Genomic DNA, 8,056 nt, shown 5'->3' with positions numbered 1-8,056 from the left:
GTCTACTATAACAAGGTTTGCCCGGCTCCGATGATGGAGGGGCGATGACGGCGGTGTTCCTTCGGCTCGCTCTAGTGATTGTAGTCGTCACTAGATGATCTATGGACCTGGATACAATTTTTACGTCTAGTGTTCTTTTTACTGCATTGACAGTTGATACATAGATCGTTATTTTTTCTCGCAAAAGAAAAGTTGAACGGTAGACTGAATTCAAGACATGGCAAGGAAATTAACTAGGATTTATCACTCAAAGTGGAATGCCTTGCCTGACCAACGAACAGTGGCGGCTAAGGTATAACCCAAATACAAGGTAGACGAGTCTCGAGCACCATATCTCTTCCTTTTTTATCCTTACTAGATTACCAGTTGCGCCCATGGCGCAAAAAGCGAGAGCGAGCCAAGTCTTATAGCATACATAGCTTCATAGCTTAAAAGAAATTATTGAGATCACTTATAATCTATTACATATAAGATTGATTTAGAACCAACTTAGCAAAAGTGAGTTGCGCCCATGCATATAAGATTGATTCAAAACCAACTTAGCAAATACTTATAATCCATTACATGGTAGCTTCATAGCTTAAAGAAAGTATTAAGATCACTTGATTATAGCATACATTGGCGAGGCTTTATAAAGCAAGCTATATTAGTAGAGATGCATTGCATGAGTTCTGTATTTGCTGCCAGTAGGTATATGCCCCAATGGTACATGTTTATTTTTTGCAGAATGTATTCTGATTGCAAAGTCATATCGTGAAGCTGTTCTGCAACATAGCTTACTTGCAAGAGAGTATGTTCAGATCATTATTTTCAGGTGTTGATCCTCCAGTGAAACTAACACCACCAGAAACTGCACTTTTCCCGACGGCCAGAAACCCACAGGAAAATTCAGATTACCGTCAGGAAACTATTTCCTGTCGGTCAGCCGACAGGCAAAATCCGTCAGGATTAAAACGACAGGGAAATCCTCTAATGCCTGACGGTTAACCGACAGGAATTATTTTCCTGGCGGCTGTTCCTGTCGGCTACTCTCAGGAAAATCTTGATGCGTCAGGTTTAGAAGCAGACCTTTTGTGACAGCCAGCCGACAGGGAAACATGCATTTTCCTTATGGGTAAACACCCAGGATAAATGAAAATAGAATTTGCATGGTATCCATATCATACCTATGTGCATGCATCCGAGATCAGTATACATACAACACACATATACATATATAGAGAGCAAACGATGATCTGACATTTTGCACTTGACAAGTGAAGAGTTTACTTGCTCAAAGGCAATAACATAACAGTTGTACAAATACATTGGCACCACCACTGTAAATTTCCATCCATCACCTACATTCATCAGTTCATAAGTTTCTAAGTCATCTAGACTACCACCGATGTTCTCACCATCAATGTTGCATACAGTGTTGCCATTGTTGTGGTTGTCCATAGCACCATCCTCCAAACTAACATGAGATGCATAGCTGTTTCCCTGCGAATTCAGGTACAACATTAGGGAGAACTAATATTGAAAAGTCAAGAGAAGATGAGCAACATCAGGTAGATATCTGAATCAATAGAAGTTGCATTATAGTGTGCATACTATGGTCCATACCTACAACATTGATGCTCTCATTGCTGTTAGCATGAGAACATTGTGTATTAAGGTGATTAAGAACATAATCTACTCTGCTTGATGACAATTTAAATACCATGACACTTCATTGAGAAAAACACTTAGGCCAATCAAGAAATACGGAAGAAAAAAGAATGCACACTCAGTATTTTGTTTGTAAATTTGAGATATGGCATATGGCAGCACAATATTCCTTGGATGTTATACTATAGTGTAGTGCTTTTAGGGGGAAAGAATAGGAGTAATTAACACTAAAAATGCACCAGTAGCTTTAAGTTCGACCTTACATCCATTAGGAGGCATTCTTAATGAGGTCTCGGCCTTCTTTGTACTCCCCTCATCGTCAATAAGTAATGCATTAAATAAATGATGGGAATAGCAAATAATAAGGTAAGAACCAACACACCTAAGTATTTGTGAGATAATCACCACATCAAGACAAGCATATACACCGCCTTAGTGTGAGAGGTACCTGAGATAGGTTTTGATTGCATGCTGCAACTTCTTTGTCCATCAATTTTGACCACATAACTTTGCTGCATCCACACTCTTTCATCATTGGTACCAGAAAGCATGTTTTACCACTAGTCCATGACGCCTTACCCTTTTTACGCCTAAAACAAGCAGGAAAGAATTACTTCATATACACACTCATGAGGCATCAATCTCATAGTGTAATCAATAACTTCGTAGATAGCCGAAAGACATAGATAGCAAGTAATTAAGAAAAAAAATGCCAAACAGTCATCACTTCCATCAAGGATATTATTTTCAGTTTCTAGTTCTAATCTACAACAATAATAACCTATGGAGCAAGTTAGTGTGCTGAGTTCCAGAAGCAAAATCGCCTTGTGTTCTTTTGAAACAAGCAAATTGCATGAAGTTAATTCGTTTGGAGGGTGCAACCATCTCAAGTTGAAAAGTGCCTCTCTTTTTTCGGACAATAAAAACTGTGTTGCATATTCATTGATAAGATAGGAGATATAAAACACAAAAGCAAGCAATCAAGCCTCAGGTTGTGGCATCTGCCTAGGTCAACTACAAGACACTAGCAAGCGAATATAAACACACAACATTCAGATTTCTATGCTATAAATCAGTTCAGCAAGCATGTACCTTGCTTTTCTCCAACAACATCTTCAGGTTCCTCAAAGCAGAGAACAGGCAGAGGAGACAACAAGGCCGAGAGTTTCGACAAAAGCAGAGAGTTCCTTAATTCTCGAAGAGTTCCTGAAAGCACATAACTAGCAACAATAAATGAGAGTACTGATAGTACACCTAACAGTAGCATCTAAAAATTTAGATACGAGAGAAAACAAAGCTCTTTCTTGCAAAATGAAAACTGAATGAATCAATACACTCCAAACAAATGCAAAGGGCCCTTATTTTCTCACCCATACGGCTAATCTTTCAAGCAATGAGCCACGCTAAAAAGTAAATCAAGATCCTGCCGCCCAAAGACCTAGATTAATTATACATAAATTTGTATGAATAAATAAGATCCTGACTGCTGTTTTTGGATGACCCAGATTGAGACTTACCACAGTAAAACGGATCAGGTGATTTGGACGAAAGGGAGTGGAGGAGCCTGCTGGTGTCATGTTGGAGGAGTAGCGGGTGGCTTGCTGGACGTGCGACGGGAGAGTGACCCGGATCTGGATCATGGAGCACGGGGAGCAGGCAACGCGTACAGGGCAGCCCTGTTGGGGTGGTCCAAGGTTAGTGGGATGCGGCGGCAGAGGGAGGTGGAGGCAGAGCGACGGTGTGGTGGTTCGGTATGGAAGGAGATCTGGGATGGCGGACGAAGGTTGACTCAGGGCAGCGGTGGAGGAGCTGGGCGATGAGCGGGGCTGGAGATTGGATGAGCTGATGGCGAGCAACGCTGGAACGAGTTCCCTGTCGATAACGGTGGCGGCTGTGGCGAGGAAGTCGGAGGAATGCGGCTGCGGAAGCGGCGGCCGCGGAGGAGACGAGATGGGGAAAGAGGAGAAGTGGGGAATTTTTCTAGGGTATTATCCTTATCTCTCTATGTATATTTTGCTGTAGGCCCATACAACACAGGATAATATAAGCTGGCGCGAATAAGTTTGGCTTGATGCGCCAAAAGGAAAAAAAAACCGCGCGAACTAAGAATTTTCAGCCCCAGGCCTGTTTCGCGGTGGTGCGACGGTGGACTGGGCTCAAAATACTTTTCCCCGTGGGCTGGACAACACAGGAAAACATATTTTCCTGAGGGGCTCAACAAGACCTACAGGAAAATACAATATTTTCCTGAGAGTGAAAATTTGCCTGGCAGGAAAATTGTTATTCCTGTGAGGGGCTTCGGGCCTCACAGTAAAATAGTACACTCACAGGAAAAGTACGGTTTCTGGTAGTGTAACTATGCGCTAGAAATGAAAATGCATAAGCTAGTTTAGTAAGTTCGGAAGGCAGTCCGCGAGTGTGCTCGCGAGAATCTCTATTCCTCCTGCTTGTCTCCTTTCTTTGCAACAGCTTAAGCTTATCGTTTGCACAACCTAAACAACATTTGGAAGGTTAAGCTGTTGCAACATGGCATCCAGAAGCATCTTTGCTGCTAATTTTCCAACTAATAAACAGAAAGAAAATACTGCAAGGAAGGGTGAGAAGAAAAGTGATGCTAAACAACAGTAATAGCAAGGAAATGTACAGCTCATATGTACAAAAAGCTGAGATGAACAGGGTTTTCAGTTTTTGTTGGGATAAATATTGAATATTACTTAGCAATTGGTAAGACGTATATCTGAAAACTTCCAGCCGATCAAAAAGCTGAGATGAACAGGGTTTTCAGTTTCTTCGAAACGAATAGGATATTTGCATATACAATCTTTTAGGCACCAAGAAAACAGGAAAACGACATGTATCAGCTGGTACAAACGCATCAATTAGGGTCTTGTGAGAGTAAATTATTAGAATGTGTGTCATAGGAAAACTGAAACTTACAACAGCACAAAGTGAAAAAAAAATCATGTGAATCTCTAGGAAAGATCACGGATAAATGGATGGTGTTTGTACGCTGTTACCATCCTCTACATATTGGCCAGCACGATACTCTGTGAGACATCGACACAGCTCAGCGTTGAGATGCTTCCTCATAGGTAGAACAATGCAACAACACCAGACCCCTTGCTAACACCATTTTGATCACACGTTACCTATTAAATAAATTTGGTCAGCTATGATCATACATGTATTTGTAACATGTATGAAGCATAACAAACATGACTGCCATGAAGAAACAACCAACCAAAGTGAATTATGAACAGTTCTGAAGTATTAACATTAATGCAGATTATGAGAGTACATCAACATAATACCATGACAATGAACTGGGAAGGGGTAAAAGAATTAAAAATGCCCAGCGTAACCAGTTACTTGTTGGGGGCAAATGCCCAATGATATTTGGAATAAGCTTTGCCATGTCTATTTATTATGCTAATTGACAGCCTTAAAATTGTACGATAAATATATTATACTTCTGGCACATTTCATATGATCAATCAACTTCATATGATCTGAAACATTTCGTTCTTTGAAATTTTTGGCACAATGCTGGCCTTCCACCAAAACTCACCAAGGCCTTGTTCGGTTGAGTGTGGTTCCGAGAAAATTTAAGGGGTTTGAGGGGGATTTAAGCCCCTTGTAAGTCAAAATATGTCCCAATCCTCCCAATCTACCCGCCCCAATCCTCTTAGCAAGAGGATTAACCGAACAAGCCCTAAAAAGCACAGGGAAATAGTCAGCTGAAGAAATTTTGATCAAAATTGTCACACTAAAATTACGAAAAAATGGCATAAAGCTATTTATAGCAGTGCAATGGAAACTGTTGTATATGCTTGAAGACCAAAAAAATATGATAAACTATGTAGTGAAGAGATGAAGTAGCCTACAATGGTCTGAAGAAACCTGTACAAATTCAGAGGGCTCGGTTACAACCTGGACAGTGTGCTAGGCACCCAAAATGTTGGCATCTTGCCTGGCTACAAATGAAATAAATCATATTAGAACATAAATTCCTAGCCTCTCATGAAGACACCATGGGCAAGGTGGCACAACGGTGATTGTGGGCTTAGGTGTCAGGTCTGATGGTAGTAGATAAGCTTCTAACAGATAAATGTTCACTCCGGCATTTGAGGAGGAAAAGTAGTGTGATAGGAGAATATATAGGCAATAGGTATATAATTGGATATAGCAGCTTGCTCGAAACTCACAAGAAGGAAATCATAATACTATAATTCGCAATACATGGAAAAGAGACAGGAGATTTTACCTAACATTAGCATTTGGTTTTTAATCAAGTTCACGATGTAGTCAGCAAACCAGAAGGATCCAGCCTGCATGCAACAGTAGCCGTGTGCGTGGCCTTCTTTCTCGATCGACAAGGCAACCCCCGGGGCATGCTTTGAGATCTGTAATTTAACACTCCAAGAAAAAATAATATGAGCAAAGCTAGAGCATAATCTGAGTAATGTTATTGAAATAATGAATGAGATCTATTCACCTCTTCCAAGTGATTCAACGGACCATAGTGATCATCCACACCGAATAGAAAAGCAATTTGGTCCTGCTTTGCTCTGATTAAATTCCAGTCTGACTTTTCAATCATGAAGTTGGAGCACATAGTAACATGGTTAAGAACAGACTGGTACGCAAGTAGAAAATAGGAAGAAACTCTTGTATGTTTACCGGTACCGTGGAGACCGAGGAAGGCAAGGGGGATAAGGATAGAGCAGACGACTAGCGCCGCGACGGCGGCCGCCATGCTGGTGCAGAGGCGTTTGACCCAATTTTCTGATTAAGTTTTTGGTTATCCAACCCAAGTTTAAATTCAACACTCAGTAGCTCGCATCGCCCTTCTACTACAATTTCTTCGTGGCACATCTGCTTGCAGCGGCTACTCTTGTATCCAACGTCCATCTATAAGGAATCAAACACAAGGAACTGCCAGTTCTGCTGTAATTAGTTCTCCTCTTTTTCTGGACATAATTTCAGTTCCTATTAGGAAACCACAATGTGCCTAATCCAAAATTTCTTCTACAGGCACCAACAATAATTAGTAAATTAATCGTGTCCAGCATCAAACTGATCCACAGACTTTCACAAAAGCACAATTAGGGATTACAAAATTTTTACCCTTGAAACGGACCTGTTCTTTTGCTCCCTTTTTGCTTCTTAGGGATTACACGGAGCATCTCCTTAGCTTTCTTCTGCTCGCCTTGCAGGGCATCACTGGTGTACTTTCCTGGCCACCCCTTCTTCTCTAGCACCATTCACTTCAGTCTACTTCCCATCAGTGAGCAGCACATGTGAGACAAAGTCTACCATCGTTTCCAGTGATTGTTCCAACAGAAACTTGAGTGCACAATTATAAATAAGAGACAATGTCGCCACAGTATTACATGGCAAAGGTGTTGAACCTGATAATAACTGATGATCCACCAACTTGCAACCTTCAAAGTCCGGCTTCAGCTGCAGCCTCTGTACACTTTGCCTGAAGTTATCTTGGATACTCACAGTATTACTGTCGCAAGCTTGGCAGTGTTTTTCCTAAGCTTATTACGTGCCCAAGAACATAGAACAAGATGTACTTTCATACTGCATACCGAATTTGTGTATCCTGATAGTCTTTTAGATCGCTGAACAGAGCTAACATATATTGAAAAACCGTGGAACTTTAAACAGTCAGATCAAGTAACTGACTTCTCCTAATTCCATAGCGAGGTGAGCCAATTCGCCTGGATGGTCAGAAAACAAATTATGGTGAATAGTAGAGATCTTAGGGCCTTTAGGTGTTTCTTCTGTTGATCTATGGACACAGCGAGAACATCCAACTTTCAAGCAAGGGTCAGCTCTAAAATTGGGTTCACCACCAGCCTATTTGCAGCACCTAGCTTTATCTCCTCGTGCTATTTCTGAATGCAGTGTGATATTACTATGACTACAGTCTAGATTGGCTGAAACAAAGAAAGCTAAGAACCAGACAAAAATATAAAATTATTATGTGCTTTTTTAGGCATAGACAAACATGAATGTGTAGGACAGTAATTTGGTAAGGGCATAACAAAAATGATAGCAGAAGAAGCCACAAACTTTAGACATGGTGGAGATGCAAAGCTAACCAGGCAATGGAGGGAACATGCTTCCTCTTCTCCGTTGAATCCATCGCCATACGGCTAGGTGAGGAGCTGCCGCTTGCATCTTCCGCCTTCGCTGGGCGAGAGGAGAGGAAGCACACGTCAATTCTGTCCATCTTCTTCACCGAGCGATGCCAGGCAAGGGAGAAGGGGGTGGGGGGAGGAATAGATCCGTCCTTCCCTGATGAGCGCAGAGCAGCAAGGGAGAGAGGACGAACTCAAGAGGCGGCGGTGGTGCTCCGGGCACCGCGAAGCTGGTCGACCGCGCAGACAGAAAC

The 8,056-nt window shown here is 41.7% G+C and overlaps 1 long non-coding RNA gene across 4 annotated transcripts; it reads right to left on the bottom strand.

Moving 5' to 3' along the window:
- Nucleotides 1–1,217: 1,217 nt before the first annotated feature.
- LOC119353719 lies at nucleotides 1,218–3,623 on the bottom strand. 4 transcript variants are annotated; one of them, XR_005170523.1, is made up of 5 exons: nucleotides 3,168–3,623; nucleotides 3,021–3,088; nucleotides 2,743–2,870; nucleotides 2,099–2,240; nucleotides 1,218–1,482 (listed from the first exon to the last, which is right to left on the bottom strand). It is a non-coding gene; the product is annotated as an uncharacterized LOC119353719 (long non-coding RNA). The 4 variants fall into 4 exon arrangements; XR_005170536.1 differs by having other exon boundaries at nucleotides 3,021–3,073; XR_005170531.1 differs by lacking the exon at nucleotides 3,021–3,088.
- Between the last annotated feature and the right edge of the window lie 4,433 nt (nucleotides 3,624–8,056).

The sequence above is a fragment of the Triticum dicoccoides genome, chromosome 1A (assembly GCF_002162155.2).
Source record: "Triticum dicoccoides isolate Atlit2015 ecotype Zavitan chromosome 1A, WEW_v2.0, whole genome shotgun sequence".
In the NCBI taxonomy this organism is placed as follows: Eukaryota; Viridiplantae; Streptophyta; class Magnoliopsida; order Poales; family Poaceae; genus Triticum; species Triticum dicoccoides.
This window is presented reverse-complemented; position numbering and strand designations above follow the sequence as displayed.